This window comes from Onthophagus taurus, chromosome 6 (assembly GCF_036711975.1).
Source record: "Onthophagus taurus isolate NC chromosome 6, IU_Otau_3.0, whole genome shotgun sequence".
Classification (NCBI taxonomy): Eukaryota; Metazoa; Arthropoda; class Insecta; order Coleoptera; family Scarabaeidae; genus Onthophagus; species Onthophagus taurus.
Window position 1 is genome coordinate 17,151,367 of NC_091971.1, and position 19,014 is coordinate 17,170,380.

The 19,014-nt window shown below is 35.4% G+C and overlaps 1 long non-coding RNA gene across 1 annotated transcript; it reads left to right on the forward strand.

Moving 5' to 3' along the window:
• Nucleotides 1-785: 785 nt before the first annotated feature.
• On the forward strand, nt 786-992 carry LOC139430312 (uncharacterized). The gene is made up of 2 exons (XR_011640780.1): nt 786-866; nt 926-992. It is a non-coding gene; the product is annotated as an uncharacterized lncRNA (long non-coding RNA).
• Nucleotides 993-19,014: the final 18,022 nt, after the last annotated feature.

A 19,014-nucleotide genomic window follows, 5' to 3' on the forward strand; every position in this document is an offset into this window, starting at 1 on the left:
TACCACTCTAAAGAATCAACACAATGAAGATCAAAGTATTTATTATAGAGCTATAACATTCCAAGGCAACATATCCAATAAAATAAAACAGAGTTTAAAACAATATAATATAAATCTTAATTTCAAACCAAATAAAACATTAGAAAGAATGCTCATAAACAATAAGGACAAAATAAATAAACTGGACGACAATGGTGTGTACATACTAGAGTGCGACACTTGTAAAGCAGCGTACATTGGAGAGACAAGCAGAAGCCTTAGAAAAAGAGTAAGAGAACATAAACACAAAAATAACTCCAACTTCGGAAATCACTTAACATTTAACTCAAAACATGAATTTAACGAAGATAAAAATTCCAGAATCCTTCATCATATTAATAAAAGTTACTATTTAGAAATAATGGAAAACTATGAAATTAATAAATTCCTCAACAACTGCCCTGATGTAACATGCCTAAACGAACAAATTATACCTACAAGAAGACCACTATATACCTATCTCAAACAACCATACACACCTCCACGAAAACCTGCCGAACTCTAAAAATAGCTGCTCTCTCTGTACCATTATATTTTTCAGTGTGTTTGATGTATGGAGTTAATATGTTTATGTTGTAATACCTCATTTTAACCTGTTGAAAATCAACCTATTCAAAACAAGAAAGTTTAAATTAATACACGACAATCACCTTTGACAGATTACCAACATTAAAATAGAAAATATACCATTGACAGTTTCAACATAACCTAAAATATAATAAAAAGTGATGTATAATATAATAGCACATGTTTAGAGATTAACATTTTAATAGTGAATTAATTCAATAAAGTATCACATACATGTTTAGTTGTTCAAAAAAATTGACGTAAGTTAAAATGTAAAATTATATAATAATAGAAAGTGTTGTAAAATTAATAACTTTAGGAACTCCTGAAGATGCTCCGAAAGGAGCGAAACCGGTAGAGTGATAATAAACACATTTCACCTTTAAGTGCAAAATTTGTTTAATTGAATTACCCAGGTGAAAAAAAAATACAAATGTAGTAAATATACAAAAAATAATACGTAGTAATGATAACAATTGTAAAATATATGAATATATCAAAATGGAAAACATGGAAATCAAAATGCTGTAGGAAACAACGGCGCACTTCGACACATTTAGAGACAATCGGTTATTCGCGCACCACTCGATAACACTATCCAAACCACTCTGAAGAACAACACTATCCGCTGAAGAGCGAACTGAGGTAAATATTTTTAGGTCATCAGCAAAAAGTAGTTTAGCGCAATAAATGGAGTCCGTGATGTCATTGATGAAGATGAGAAATAGAAGTTGACCCAGGTTTGAACCCAGGTTGAAAGTGCTTGAAGCACTCCCGATGTTAGCCGAATAGAATACGAACTGCAGTTGAAGTATCTGACGCTCTGCTCTCTATCTCGAAGGTAAGTAAGACTCCATAAGGGAGATCAAAGGTTTACTAATTCCAACGGAACTCAACTTGCGCAACAACACATAATGATCCAACTGATCAAAGGCCTTCTGAAAATCTAGGTAAACAACATCTACTTGGCTTCTATCATCTAATAAATAGCATTTGAAGTGCGGGATGATGGCGATCTTCGACCTGATAACAGATCTATGACAGAACTATGATAGTGTAGGATCGGCCTCACGCAAACTTTCCGTCAAATAAGCGTCAAGTACCTAATCTCATCCAATAGATATCCATCCTTCATTCATCAGAATTCATTCCATAAAATATGTATTTGTTGATGTGGTTCCTTAGCCGTTTATGTCCTTGGATTTAATCTCGTTATTGAACAATGATGTACAACGGTGGTAAAATAATTTTGTCAGGTGTCAAATGGTACCATAAGGCTATGAGCTTCTTCAAATGGAGTTATATCTATGAATTTATATAAATGTGTTTTGCGACATAGCTTCACTGTATCATTAAAACTTTCCCAATAGAATGAGGTGATTAGCCTAACAGTAAAATTCCTGGAAAACATTCAATTTCATCATCAGTTCATGTCTCCTTCTCTTTCGCAACACTACATAAGTAATGCTATAGTCAATCAGCGCATTCGATTTTATCGTCACAAAATACAGAGAATTTCCAAAGACTCCATTCCATTTCGAGATTAAATTTGACATACAGGCCAACTCTGCTCTCCAAAGCATTACCAAAAAAACGTGCACGTCTCACAAATATTTGCCAAATTCGATTAATTGGATAAGCTTAGAAGTCGGCATTGCATTGAATATATTATAAATCACGCCTTTTTCTCTAAGTCATGAAAAATAAAACAATTTCTTTTAGAATAATTTCCCAGATTGTTAAGGTTACATTTACTTGCTTTATCAGCTCTTTAATAGTGCTAAGCATTTCTAATTGGAAGTTATGAACAATCTCTTTAACGACGTCTAAGTAGTTAATGAGATCGTACTAAAATTTGATGTATCCTAATCTAGATAACTTTAAAAATCCAACAAATTCTTTTCACATGTTTAAAAATAAAGTTCTTACTTGGATTTTAGTTGACAAGCATAAATGTAAACAAGTAACTGCATACGCAACCAGACCAATTATGGACACCAAGGTTCTAAAGGCCGCAATAAAACAGTTTAAGAGATAATTGAAAATATAAAAGTATAATAAAACACATATTTTATGCAAATTAAGCCGAATAACGCAAAGCTAATAAACAAAAAAAAGTACATGACAGGAAAGCCGAAATTTAGGACAACCACAAAATTTAAATTAAAGTAGGGACAGATGCTTGCGTCAATTTAACTCGACATCTCACTTATTTTAGCAAAATCAGATGAAATTGTGCAACCAAGGAAGCGAATATTTTAATTTTATCCTGTAAATTATAAATTATTTTGAAAATTTCAAACGAAACATGCAATATTTTGTAAAATTTCTTATTGTAATATTATATTGGTAAATAGATTTTAGTGAAAGAGGTTACAAATGTTTATTTACACCAAGAGTTTCCAGATATGTTTAGATTACTCAGTTGTTGAATCTGCGCCCAACAAGATTAGGTAAATAGTTCATGACTTAATTTTATTTATTTGATAAATGATTTTCATTGAATTAAAATTAGATGCCATTATTAAATGGTTATTAATGTAAACAATTTATAAGAATAGTTATAATATAACCGTGTTAAAAATAAAACTTAGAACTTGACTTATTGTTTGATATTATTAAATCAGTGTATTTTCGTCTGAATAGTTTTAATGTAAATAAAAAGTTGCTGTAGTTGAATATAAATAGTAAATTTATTCATTTTATGTCTTTAATTCTAAGAAAGATCAGTGATCCGATCCGGTAAACTATTAAGCCGATTCTATGATCTCCAGGAATCGAGAAGTTCTCCGTAATAAATCATATCGACCGTTGAACGGTACATCGAGAGTTAACTCGTTCTTTTCTTGAGGCTTTTTCTTGGCCTTGTTGCCGGTTTTCGAGTACAACTCTTGACTGCTTTATTACCGGCCACAACGGACCAACGTTCTGTGCCCATGAGGGCCGTTCCGGAACTCCAAGGGCCGAAAAGTTCGTACGCACGCTTCCCGAAGAGGACCGATCGTTATCAACGCCCCCGGTTATTTATTGCTATGTTAAAATAAAAGCAGGGAAAAACGCTTAGATGGCCGCAGATAGACTCATAATGCGAGATTAATTTTTGCTTCTGGTGGCGCCTGAAAGCAGCGGGACTTTAAATTTATTACGGACACCTACCGAGGGTTCTTATGAAAAATGTCAAGGGTGATGTTACTTGGGAAATATGCCAAAAACCAGAAAGTTTTAAAAGATTTTACGAGATACGTCGTCAAGTTTAAGGGACAGATACTCCTCGTTGCATCTTTTTTGATTTAGAGAGGTGTTTTTATTTTTATTTTACAGTCGGCTATTGATATTCCTGATTTCCGGGCGGCGTTCCATGGAATTAGAGTCGTGTACGGCCGCGGACAGAGCGGGACCATAAAGCATAACCTTCTTGGAATTGCAAAATGACACCTGCGTGCGACACATTGTTGCCTGACCTCGCCTTTTGCGCCAAATCCTTTCAAGCATGAAATAACTTTCCTTTTTGATGCGGCGCGTCTTCGTTTTTGTGGGACATGTCCATCTGGAGAGTTGCCTCAAGGTCGGTTCACACCGGGCGAGCTCGTTATTTCTAAATTTATTACAACGGTCCAGTTTTCATTCTGAATAAGGTAATAACCTTTTTTTAATAAAATATTCTCTAAGGATCGATTTAAAAACATACACACTGTAATACATCGAAAACGAATCCGCGGAAAGAAATATTTTCATTTTATGGGACTGAAATACTAAATCGGATATAGTGCTATTCCGCCAACAAATCTCGTCAACAACGGACGTTTTTAAATAGTGGACCGGCGTTGGTTAAAAAAAAGTCCTCAAAAGTTTGCCCCCAAGTAAATGCCAATCCTGAAGTAATGGACATAATTTTTATTTATTATGGCTATTTCTAATTTCAAGCCCATAAAATCGCCTGGAGAAGATGGAATTCTGCCTATTTATTTACACGTAAATAAAAAAGTAATAAAACTGCCGACACAATATTATGTATTTTTTTCATTAAACAAATACAACAACTAAGAACCTTTTACATGACGATCCTGCTAGCGGCAAAACACTAAAGAACTAAGAAAAATGACATCAATTAACAACAAAATATAAAAAGGAAAAAGAAGAAAATTATTATTAACTAAAAATTAACCGAAGACAAAATGGGGTACAATCAATCCAAACGAGAAAAAGAAATTATAGTCGCACAATCAGGAAACAGTGGAGGAATTACAAGTATGTCCACAACATTCACATTGTTAGAAGTTGGCGTCCTGTTGATGGTAATCGTTATAATGGGAATCATTGGATACATGGTATGGAATCGATGCAAAAAATCTATGGACAGAAGAATAAGACGTCAAATTCAGAGCAGCCAGGAGTTGATGGCACTTCGAGCAGGTCAATAAGGCAGTCAACGTAAGCAACTACAAAGCTCCATGGGTTCGGTTTAAAATTTCGAAAATTTATTGGAAGAATTAAAGGTATTTAAAATTAATAGAGTGAAAGACAATAAAGATACGCGTAAAAACGTAAAATTTACAAACAAAAAGTTAGGTCAGCTAGATCAGTTTTTAAGTAGATTCAAAGATTTAAATTATACACTAATATTAATAATATAGATGTATTAACTGAAATTACTGTACTTTTAACAGAAATTAGAGATATTCTAGAAGATAGGTTAGATAAAGTTGGTAAGATGGGTGAAGCTTTTGATTTAAAAACGGCTAGTAGTTTATTACCGGTAATGGACGGTACTGAAGATACTACCAAAAAACTCATAGATTCAATTTAGTTATATGCTAGTTTGCTACGCGTGGATGATATAAAATTATTAATTAACTATATATTAAAAACTAGATTGTCCGAAAACGCCAAAGTAAGATTAAATAGGGCGTATGATGATCTTGTTAAAGATATAAGAGATAATTTCATTTCTCGGAAATCAGCAACAACCTTATCTAATCAGTTGCATCAATGTAAACAACGCGAAAAGTCAATTGACGAGTTTGGTATAGAAATCGAGCAGCTTTTGAGCGAATTAACTTTAGCCCAGGCCAATAACGATCCAAATTTAATAACACATCTTCGCCCAGTAAACGAAAATATTGCAATTCATGCATTTTCAAATTAAATTGGAATTAAAAACCACGACATTCGCACTATTGCTAAAGCCTGAAATTGCGTATCGTTAAAGGAGGCAATTAACGTGGCGTTAGACGAGGAAAGAAACAAACCAATGTGTTCAATTGTATTTCATGCAAGTAATCGCGAACAAAACAAATCAAACCGTAGAAGTTCACAAAAAATATTTTTGTTTATACTTGTTTCTAAGAAATACATTCAAGAATAAATTTTTCTTGAAAGTCAAGAATAATTTCCTTCATTGTGCAGAAGGGACAGAAAGGTGCATCCATAAACATTTTCACAGACTCCGCACTGATCAGAGAGTGTACCAGTAACCTGAAAGAACTCGCTAGGGGTAATGATGTTACCCTATGGTAGGTTCCAGGTCACAGCAACATTGAGGGCAATGAGAAGCCCTTCATTGGAACCCAACCTGATTGTGGACTACAAAAAAGCCACCTAAAACAAATAATCAGCAGTTGGGAGGTCTCAAAGGTAGCCTTACGCTGGAAAGAACTTTCAGGTCACAGAGAAGTGAAGAGTATGATAACTCCGTCGTAAAACATAACCAAAGAAGTTTTATGCCTCAGCAAAGAGGATCTAAGGATGCTCTCAGGTTACCTGACCAGCCATGCGCCCCTAAAATACCACCTCTTCCACATCGGATATGCTGAGGATCAAATTTGTCGATTTTGCAACGACGAGTCAAAAACAGCTGAACATATACTGAGCAATATATGAAATTATCGGTAAAACTCTCTTGGCACCTACCCACATAAAGGTTCAAGACCTCAGGGCAATACTAAGGTTCATCAAGGATCTACATTTGACTAAACTTTTGGAGGGCTAAAGTTACAATAGATCTTATAGGTCGCGATAACGAGAGGGGCCTCTCTTCTCAACCCGGCAGCAATAATAAGGTAATAGCCTTTGTTCAATAAAATATTCTCTAAGGATAGATTTAAAAAAAATACACACTGTAAAACATCGAAAACGAATCCGCGGAACGAAATATTTTCATTTTATGGGACTGAAATACTAAATCGGATATAGTGCTATTCCACCAATACATCGTCCCAGTTTTTTCGGCGTTTTTTACCTACCTCCGCCAACAAATCTCGTCAACAACGGACGTTTTTAAATAGTAGCCCGGTTGGTTAAAAAAAATCGCGATTTAATTAAATTTGGCCCAGGGGTAAACGCTGATGGTTCCGGATTCCGAGGGACCGGACCCGGACTTGGGTTGAATATTGACACGATTTGCATAAATGCGCAGTAATGCTGTGGTACATCAGGTGGGCCGCTGATTGAGATATCTGAACACGGTATGGGCATGTCTCCATAAAATACAGCCCATTGCCTCTCGACGGTACGCGAGACTATCCTCGCATATTATATTGGCTAATTACCGAAGCAGCAAGAGTACTTAGACGCGTTTATCACCGACCGTGTCACGATAACATCCAGAAACCGAATAAATGACCCCACGGATAATCATCCTAACACACCTCCCAATTAGAAAACAAATATACACAAAACGAATTAAAATTCCATAGTGATGACAACGTTCGTGGCTTCTTAAAACGAACCATCACGTACACTCACGTGGGAGCGAGTGGCTCTTCAAGGCCTGTCTAGGTCGCGACGCCAATCTGTCAATCAAACGGACCTGGGACGGTCAACTGCCGAAATATGAACACGACGCCGAATTCCATATCACGAGTCGTTCTGGAACGCGACCCCAGAGAACGTCGGACGAATTTGAAACATGTCTCTTGGACGAACGTGTTCAGATTAAAAAATTCAAAAGTTGTTTTTATTCAAGTACAGTTAATCAAAACCGGTATATAGAAATCAAATCATTTATCTATAAAATACCTATCAAAAGTAATTATATCAAAATCATTTAATTTCTTTGGTATTCAAATCAGGATAAGACATTGGCATTTACCTCTACAGTACCTAAGTCTATTGTCTACGTTCGGGCATCTGATCGAAGAAGAAGTAAAGCCAGTAGAGTACCGTAACGGCGTGCAGTAGAAGCACGTTTCTTGTTCGATGATGGCCAAGAGGTCCTTTAAAGCGTGTCGTTCGGGGAGCTCGCGTACGCAGCCGGTAGACACGCGTTGAAGGATTTAAGAGTTGTAGGGTACGGGCCGGGGGCTTAAATGGCCTTTTAAAAACCGTCATATCGATGCCCGGCGAAGAACATACGTCAGGCAGCCGCGGAGTGTCGTGGGAATGGGCGATCCATTGTGTCGCATGCAGAACGCTATCGGGTTCCATCGTCTCTTCATTCTGACGCGCAATTCACAATCATAGCGGTGTCCGCGGCTATCGACGCCGGATCGCGCGACGCCTTTGCATTTTACACGACTCCTTTTGCCGGAGTAGAGTACTCTTTTACCCACCACACCAACATCTTGACTTCTGTTACTTTAGTTAACGAAGAGTAAAACCAGAAGGAAGCATTCTAACTTTTGATCTTCAAAAGGAAATGGATGAAATTGTATCTTATAGGAATGAGACGGCTATTTATTTTTATAAAAAACAATATGTACAAAGACAACTTTGGACAGAAAGGTTGAAACTCGTTCCAAAACCGTACCGGAGTGTCGTCTTTTTTCGCGCTCCGCATTATTTGAATCGATTCACAATTACAGCTTTAATTAGCGAAATGTTTAATCTCTTTCTCTGTATAGAACGATAAAAATTCCGGGCGCGGAACGGCCCGATTCTGGCTCGGTTCGTGATCGTATGCCCAGCTATTATTTTTTGCTTAATTCCTTTTCGCTCGCTGGCCACTGCCTTTGACTGATTTACCTGGAAAATGGTGGTAGGTGGGAGAAGGAAAAAAACGAAAAAGTAGAGAAGGACGAACGAAGACGTCGCCACGAAGACGCCCCATAGGCGGGTCGCTTATAAAAATTAATTTACGACCTATAAACGAGCTCGAGTAGCGACGGCTGTAAATAATAACAGCGCTTCGTAGCTAATTAATGATCACATAAGGTACCCAACGATGTGAGCCAAATACAAACAAACTAATTATACAACTTCATAAATTCTTATGATACATAACTTTTTCACATTAACTAATTATCCATTTAGATAAGTCCACCCAGTATTATCACGTTTTCTAAATTCTAAAGGACCCAACCCCATGGTGACTCTTCCACGTACGCCTATAAAATCTACCTGGAGAGATGATTTAGGGAAAAGTGTCCTAAAATGAGACGTCATTGCGGGGGGGATTTTCTTTTCCAAAAGAGCTGGGTCGTTTTCCACAAACGACTATAAGTTTATGGGTGTCTGTCACCAAAACCGTCGGCGACGCAAAATTCGCAAGGTCAGCCCTTAATTGCAACTCATTCAGCCTCTCGGACAGCTGCTCGTGAACGCCCGGTGAGTACGTGCTACAATTAACCGGGGCCCCTGGTCAAAACGGGGGCTTTTATGGTGCCGAAACTACGTGGAAAATGCTAATGGAACATGAAGTAAATGGTAGGTGGACGGCGACGTGTTTAAAACCACTTTATAATCATCGTGATCAGTCCGTATTTATATTTTTATGTAAAACGATTTAAAATTTTTTGTTTTTAAACAGACATAGAAAAAGTTTACAGTGACTTAATTGCATTTATAAATGGCCATCAAACAAATTCTATTAACATAGACGAAATAAATCAATTCAATCATAAGAGAGCTACATATAGAAAATAGCATAAAACAAGAGACGTACAGGGTGTCCCAATTTCGATGTCCACATAGGCTATCTCCGAAACTAAAAGAGATAGAAAAAAAGTAGCTTACATCTCATGATCTCGTTTTTCGAGAAAATGCTAATGCCGAAAACTCCGAACAGCTATCGTCTTTTGTTTTCGCCCTATCGGCAAAAACTGAAAATTTTGCGAAAACGACAATCGCGAATATCTCACTTATTATCAAAGATGGAGTATTATAAATAAAACATTATATGGGCAACTTTTTACGAAGAATTCAGTGGCGTAGGTAGAATTTTTTTCCCATCTTTTATTTTCGAGATTTGAGACATAACTTTATTTTTTTAAATGGAAACCATATGTTATTTTCTTCTGATAACAAATATATATAGTTTGTGGGGTATATTTCTTATAGTTATTGAATAATTAACAAAAATTCATTTTGTTCTATCTAAAACTAATCTATGTATTTAAAACTTAATGCTGCTAAGGTGATAACCATACATACTATGATGGAACATAATGTATCAATTTTTTTTGTTCTTTCTAAAACTATTTATGTATTTAAAACTTAATGTTGTTATGGTGATAACAATGCCACGATGGAAAACATTGGGTACGTTCAGCAGGTGTCAACAGTTGAATTAAATCAGTCAGCTAGTTGTATGAGCTTTAATACAGCGGAACGAAATCGGCTGAACAAGCAATTGAGAATTAGAAGTTCAGCATAACCTAAAACTATGGCCAACAATAATATTTTTGAAAATTTTGTGTTATTACAAGAGATAATGGATGATGATGTTGATTTTAAGGCTCATTTCATTTTATACAGTTCTGCCAGTTTTCAAAATTAAAGGGGAGAAACAAAAAATATTAATCCTAACCTAGAATTTCACAACCGCTGACAAACTAAGCGCAGATTACTTACGCCGAGATATTTACTAAACTGCTGCGTAACAGCGCTGACTTAGCATATCGTTCAGCCGCGACTGCTAATATAGCAACTTAACAGTTGACACCGGCTGAACGTGCCCATTGTTTCCAATTATTGCCAAAGTTTGTAGTAGTATTTAAAAATTCACTGACAACTCTGGCATTATGTGCTGGTGCTCCGTCATATTGAAAATATATCATTTGAGACTTATTTAATGGCAAATTGTCGACCAAAGGCACAATGTGCTGCCTTGATATATTGAGGTATTACCTGAGTTTAAGTTTTTATGGTAGATACTATATGCCAACATTCTATTATCTAAAAGGGCACACCATACATTGAACCTCAACCTTCTTTGAACACTCAGAGACTTCATTGGTCCAGATGACATTTTGAACAAACAGCAGATTATTTAATTTTTCTAAATATCATCTACAAAATTCTAATCTTAGATTGACATCTCCTGCACGTAAATAATGAGTTAGGCCCGCTTTGTATGGTTTATACATATTTTTCTTTCATATTCGGAAGCAGCGGTTTTTGGGTCAGACGTCTTGTTCAATTTCTCTGCAAGATGTTGATGGATTTATCGCAAGTGAAGCCAACACATTGACTTCATCCTCTTGCAGGCCATTTTGGTATGTTTTTGCACATGGTTTGGGGATGGACCAAAAATCTATTAAATTTTCTGCTAACCGGCTGAAGGTTCTTACGTGCGGTTGTCTTCTTTCTGAATACCTTGTGAAATATAATTCTGCGGCTAACGTCGCATTCTTATCTGATAACATATAGCATTCCATCATGTTACATTTTCATAATTTTCGAAGTTCATTGTAAAGTTTTATTTAGTTTTGTTATACTTTGACACCTAACATGCCGGTGCATCATACCAGCTCATAATGCCAGAGTTGTTATCGAATTTTTAAATACAAACTTTGGCAATTATTTGATACATTATGTTCCATCATAGTATGTATGGTTATCACCATAGCAACATTAACTTTTAAATACATACATTATGTTTAGATAGAACAAAATGAATTTTTGTTAATTATTCAATAACTATAAGAAATATGCCCCACAAACTATATATATATTTGTTATCAGAAGAAAATAACAAATTATTTTAGGTCATAGCCAACTATGGTTTCCATTTAAAAAAATAAAGTTACGTCAAAAATCTCGAAAATAAAAAATGGGAAAAAAATTCTACCTACGCCACTGAATTCTTCGGAAAAAGTTGCCCATATAATGTTTTATTTATAACACTCCATCTTTGATAATAAGTGAGATATTCGCGATTGTCGTTTTCGCATAATTTTCAGTTTTTGCCGATAGGACGAAAACAAAAGACGATAGCTGTTCGGAGTTTTCGGCATTAGCATTTTCTCGAAAAACGAGATCATGACATGTAAGCTACTTTTTTTCTATCTCTTTTAGTTTCGGAGATAGCCTATGCGGACATCGAAATTGGGACACCCTGTACAGGTGAAATCAGAATATAATCGTCTCAACAAACAAATACGCAGGGAAGTATCAAATTAATAAGTGGCTATAAGTATGCACAGAAATAGAGAAAGACGACGGAAAAACATACTGGAATAAGATAAAAAAATAACCAGATACAAGAAGACAGGGTCTATACCAACTCTAATTTACAACAACAAGGAGATGACTACGGACATAGAACAATGCAACGCCATGGCACAACATTTACAAGCCGCATTCACACCAGAAGATAATCCACTATTCGACAAAGATCATCATAAATTCGTAGAAAACTACGACGAATGCTCAACATCCACGTTAGTCAACAAGTACAATTTTTCCCATCTTTATGGAAATGTGGGAAGATCATAACAATTCCTAAACCCAATTCCAATCCTTCGAACCCTAAGAATTACCGTCCCATCACACTCCTTTCCGTAATTGGAAAATTATATGAATTCCAAAATTCCAATATACCAATTCGGATTCAAACATCAAAATGCCACCACGCACATCTATCCTATATAATAACATCGGAACAACGCATCTATTGAAGAAACATACAGCAATAGTCTTTCTGGACATCAATAAAGCATTCGACAGCGTGTGGCACAAAGGATTAATCTACAAAATGAACCTTCCTAAATAACCGACAAATTAAAATCCATATAAATAATACATATTCTAATCCGTTTTCTCCTTTGCGAGGTGTTCCCCAAGGTTCTCCTTTATCACCCACGCTATACAACATCTATTGCTCAGACATTTACTCCCCAGATCCCTCATTGTTAGATTTAACATGTTATGTACTACAATACGCAGACGACACCACGTTGATTACACACGAAAAAAACATGAAAGAAGCAATCAACAACATGCAAGCACTTTACAACAAAACATTAGCGTGGTTATACAAATGGAAACTCCAGCCCAACCCATCCAAATTCCAACTACTAATTCCTTATCACAACATCAACGAAAATTCCCCATATATCCTTAGAGAACAAGGCGAATTGAAACCCTCAGAAAATATTAAATATCTAGGAATATCTCTGGACAAACGACTACGACGAAAAAAATGTTTCAAGGAAAAACACTTCCGCTGGTTAACCTTCAAGAACAAAGGAATTTCGACCAAGACAGCAGTACATATTTATAAAAGCATATGTAGACCTAAACAAACGGTGGACATTATAAACAAAAGTGAAAGAAAAGGGGTAAGACTAATAACAAAAATACGCCACCCAAACAACCCACTACATAACATACGTAACGAAGTTTTATACGAACGAACAAACATTACTCCCATTACAGACAGACTCAAAATTTTAAGACAAAAGTTTTCTGACAAACCATTGCATAGACAAATTATGAACAATATGTGTATAAGTAGACCAAAAGACGACGATGCAAGACAAGGTCACAAAAGAAGTTTATTTGAAAAACTTTTTAGACCAGAAGAAGGCTCTCCATAAATTTAAATATGTACATATAATTCTTGTTTTGGAATGAACGGTTGTTATTCCGCTTTAATCCACGTTGAATACTCTGGCAGAATTATGATTAATTTTTTGCATTTGTGATTAGAGTAGATCAAAAAATGTATTTTCATTCTCTAGCGTAAATTCTTTAATTCTGGCTTTTGATATATCTTTTTGTGTTAGTTTTTGTTGTTATTCAGCGTTAGATTGTTATATATTTCTCATTGAACTAAAGCTCGAACTAGCACTAGACCTAGAACTAGAAATATTTGAGATTAGCCGTGCGTCTGAAGACGCTGAATAACAAATACACTGCTGGCACGTTAATTAGCACACCCTTGCACATTCAAACAGTACTATCCATATCTCGAACTATAACGGCATTTTAACATAATTTTTTATTTGTTTGTATTGACTTATACTGTATCGTTTGTAATGGCTTCATTGTAGTAACATTTTATCGCTGGTTAAATTGTTATACGTTTTTTTTTTGCAAATATGTTTACTATAAGTTGGCATTTTAATTAACACACCCTGACATTGGCAATGTATGTTCAGTATAAAATTCATATCGATAGTTGGATTTGATTTAAAAGCAGGATAAATGTCAGTTAAGTCAATTTAAACGAAAATTATTTAAACATCATTGAGATGGGATGCAAAAAAAGCTGTGTAGAGGGGGGAAAGACGTCTAATATGGAAGATGTTTGACAAAGAGAAAAATATAAGTAAAATTACCCCATCTATTGGATATAGCTATTAGATTCTCCAGGTTCATCTTTGATGTATAGATAAAGGAATATAGATGTAAAGACGAAAAATTTTTTTATTAACTATTCAGGATCTGTGCTACACATATTTCGACTCACCGCAGAGTCGTCATCAGGCACGACGTCAAATGGGTTCACAAGTGAAGGTTGTAGAATATTGACCTCATTACAAATATTAATGTTTAAACAAAGTTTTCTCGTGTACAAACAATACAACCAAATGTTATGGCACTTTAAATCAACGGAAAATCCTCGAACAATCAGATACAATCACAAGTTAATTTGGTACACATTAAAAATTAAAACGAATACGATATAAAACCGGATTAGGCGAGAGTTATAACCTCAAATGTTAAAATGTATGGCAGGAATATGATGACTATGACGTCGTGCCTGATGATGACTCTGCGGTGAGTCGAAACATATGTAGCACAGATCCTGAATAGTTAATAAAAAATTTTTTCATCTTTACATCTATATTCCTTTACCATCTATTGGAAGTTCGCGTAAAAAAGATCAAAATACACTCAAACATTATCGAAATAATAAAAGTTTTTCTAATCAAAAATGATCAAGACGCAGAAAAACTTCAAAAAAAGAAGATTCCCTAATTGCCCGACAGGTGCTCAAAGATTCTTCCGCTCCTTCTTCACAGATAAGAGCCACAATGTAGCAGAAACATGATGTCAACATTGCAAGTAAAAAGCGCTTGGAATTTGTAAAAAGCCATATTGAATCTCTTCCCTTTTTCTGGAATTGCGTACTTTGAAGCGACGAATCTAAATTCAATCTATACAGACACAGAAAGGCAGTGAAATGATTTCGATTTTATGCGGTTTTAACTAGATGCAGTTAGCCCTGTAAAACTAGACTAACACTAGCACTAGAACTAACACTAGACCTAGAACTAGAAACATTCTATTTAGACGTACGTCTCTTAGGACGGCTGGTAAGTAGTGCTAGTTAGCATAAAATGTCACTATGTTGCATATTTTTATTGAACTAAAAACGTCTGAGGACGCACGGCTAAACCCGAAACTTTCTAGTTCTAGGTCTAGTGTTAGTTCTAGTTTTAATTATTGATCAGCGTTAGATTGTTGTATATTTTTCATTAAACTAAAACTAGAACTAACACTAGACCTAGAACGTCTTCAGATGTTTGCATGTTTAAAGTGTTCATTTTCATTTAACGAACTTTTGGCTATAGCGGACACTTCTGTCCCCGTATTAGTCCTTTATATCGAGGTTTTACTGTATTTAGAGGGATGTAAGTGGTGTTTTTGTAACTTTTTGTGTTTAACTAGTTTTCTGATGTGGAGGTTTTAGAAAAACGTTGACAACGACTTGAGAGAAGCGTCGTTTCTCTGGTTTCGCGGAAGAATCACGACCGTAAATCTCTCACTCGTCGCTAGAAGTAATAAGCCGGCCGACGAAGGGAGGTCTCCGCTAATGGCGCGATACAAAAAGAACCTTTCCGTACTTATACGGTAGCGTTTACTGCTTCGGACGCATTAACATGACCTGCGGCGATTTAAAAATTCGCGGAATACCGGATTTTTCCATCGCGGCGGTCCCATTACCGTGGAAAAACCGGCCGATAGACGTCGGCAATTAAAAATCTTTTTATAATTGAGATGAATTTCAACGGCCGCCCAATGAGCCATATCTATTCCGTCCGGAGTCCGACGGCAGTCCGTCAAAAGGTCGTCCCATTAGCGATCGGCCGTGCGGGGTGTCTCGGGGAAGGTTTAAATTATATTATTTATATACGCCGGGGAGGCTACGACCGCCGTGGAGGGACAAGAAAGAGTCCGCCAAAGGATATCAACTGTTATAAATATTGTATCATAGCTAGTCGTCGCCTGCCACCCACGAAGATAAAGCCGGGCCCATTTGCGGGACGGTGTCGGGGCCCTTTTTGTTCTCTTCCTCCGGACACAAGAGACGAACGCGCTCTTTTCGCATGCGGCCGGCTCGTCAATCGCGTAATCGACCGTCACTATCTCGACATGACCACAGACTTTAACATGTTTGAAATGACGAGACTCTGTCCTCCGTCCAACACAACCGATACTGGTTCTTCGCCACGCTAGTGTGACCGGTTTGGTAAAGATTTCTTTTGTTGAAAAACCAAATGCTAAGGATATCAGGGGTGGTAATTGAAAATTGCCACTTTAAACCGTTATCAGATAACAATTATGCAAATTTCATGATATACACCTATACACTTATTAACCTCTAGAATAAATCAACGTTGAAACTGAGTTATTTCCAATTAAAAATATATAAAATAAGATTTGTTTGGTCGATCACACTAATAGCTGCTTTAATTCAATAATAGTTTACAGTAGGAAGCACTAAATATTGATATATATATACGGTGATTCAGCCGTGGCGAACGAAAATTACACAGATGAATACCGATGGAAATATATCATTGTGTATAAATATAAAATAAGACGTGCTATTTACGTTTGGATGCTCCGTTCGATTACCAACGCCTTTACAGCGAGCGTCTGGTTAATATCGTTTTGGTTTGGTTTTTGACTTTTGAGCCGGATCGGACCTGATTATCCAATAATTGATCCATATAGAAACCGTTTAGTCGAATATACTAAACGTAAATTCTATGCACCACACGTCCGACTAAATGTAAGCAAGCTCGAGTTCGAATGAAGGAGCATAATCGAGCGTATCGCCGATAAATTCATACGGTGGAATGCGACGGTTGAAATGGTACTGGGACCCCTTTTCGGTCTTTAATTATAATGTCTAAATTTCCGCTTAGCCGTAACAATAAAAATATTAGCGTCGTCGTTATGGCGGTGCGTTTCGGCGGCGGCATTTGGATCATCTGGCCGTTTCGCCGAAGTCGTTTGACCATGGTAAGGCCACAAAGGAGTTGGAACCGAAAGCCAACGAAAGAAGAATTTGGACCAAAGAAAACCGACTATTCCACCTCACTCGCGTTTAATTCCTAACGTAATTCACAATCAAGTATTTTCGGTATACTTAAACACCTATGTGAAGTCAACCCCCAACTTTTTCAAGCCCCCAATTAAATAGGGTTTATTTCACCATGTTTTTTCAGATTTCGAAGAACAATACCTCATTCAAAAGGTTAATCCCGATTCGAAATATCTTTCGAATTTCTTAATACTGCAGAAATCACCCGATCTTGCTGAATATGGATGTTGAAATGCCCGATTAGAAATGTACAAGAATTTTTGATTAGGATATATGAATAAGGTAATCAGTCACATCAATTGTTTCCTTCATCAACCAAGTTTGGTCATCAATATCTCGCTGAAAGTATGATCTAGTTTTGATAGTATTCCCACAATAATTCTTTAAGCCTGCAATTTCTGAATTGTGATCATAAATGTTTGAATTAAAGTAATCAATTTTTAAAAAGTCGTACCTCGAAAACTAAATGAGTTATCACCATGAAGTACAAAGCAATTTAAAGCAAATTGTCATAGTATTTAATATATTGAAGATCATTTTTTCAAACCTTCAAATTTCGGAGTTGTGATTTTTGGAATTAAACTCTGCATAATTATAATCATATGTTACAACAAAAGTGTCAATTTTTAAAAGGTGGTATCTTGAAAACTAATTGAGATATCATCATGATGTAAAAAGCAATTTAAAGCAAATTATTTTAGTATTTAATATGTTGAACATCGTTTTTTCAAATCTTCAGATTTCTGAATTGTGATTTTTTGAATTCAACTCTACATAATTATAACCGTCATAAATATTAGGAAAAAGTAATCAATCTTTAAGTCGTATCTTGAAAACTAATTGAGACATATATGAGACACATATATATCATGCTCTAAAAATGTTGAAGATCATTTTTTCAAATCTTCAAATTTCGAAGTTATGACTTTTTGAATTCAACTCTGCATAATTATAACCATTTCACATGTTACAACAAAAGTGTCAATCTTTAAAAAGTCGTATCTTGGAAACTAATTGAGATATCATCATGATGTAAAAAGCAATTTAAAGCAAATTATCTTAGCATTTAACATATTGAAGATCATTTTTTCAAACCTTCAAATTTCGGAGTTGTGATTTTTTGAATTGAACCCTGCATAATTATAACCATATGTTACAACAAAAGTGTCTATTTTTAAAAGGTGGTATCTTGAAAACTAATTGAGATATCATCATGATGTAAAAAGCAATTTAAAGCAAATGGTCTTAGCGTTGAAACTATTGAAGATCATTTTTTCAAATCTTCAAATTTCGGATTTCTGATTTTTTTATTTAACTCTGCATAATTATAACCATCATAAATGTTATAGTAAAAACAATCAATCTTTAAAATATCATATCATCAAAACTAATTGAGATATCATCAAGATGTAAAAAGCATGTTAAAGCAAATTATTTTAGTATTTAATATGTTGAACATCATTTTTTCAAATCTTCAGATTTCTAAATTGTGATTTTTTGAATTCAACTCTACATAATTATAACCGTCATAAATATTAGGAAAAAGTAATCAATCTTTAAGTCGTGTCTTGAAAACTAATTGAGATATCATCATGCTCTAAAAAGCAATTTAAAGCAAATTACCTTAGCATGTAATACGTTGAAGATCATTTTTTCAAATCTTCAAATTTCGGAGTTGTGATTTTTTGAATTCAACTCTGCATAATTATAATTATGCTACATGTTACAACAAAAGTGTCAATCTTTAAAACGTCGTATGTTGGAAACTAATTGATATATCATCATGTTGTAAAAAGCAATTTAAAGCAAATTATCTTATCATTTAATATATTGAAGACCATTTTTTCAAACCTTCAAATTTCAGAGTTGTGATTTTTTCAATTGAACTCTGCATAATTATAACCATA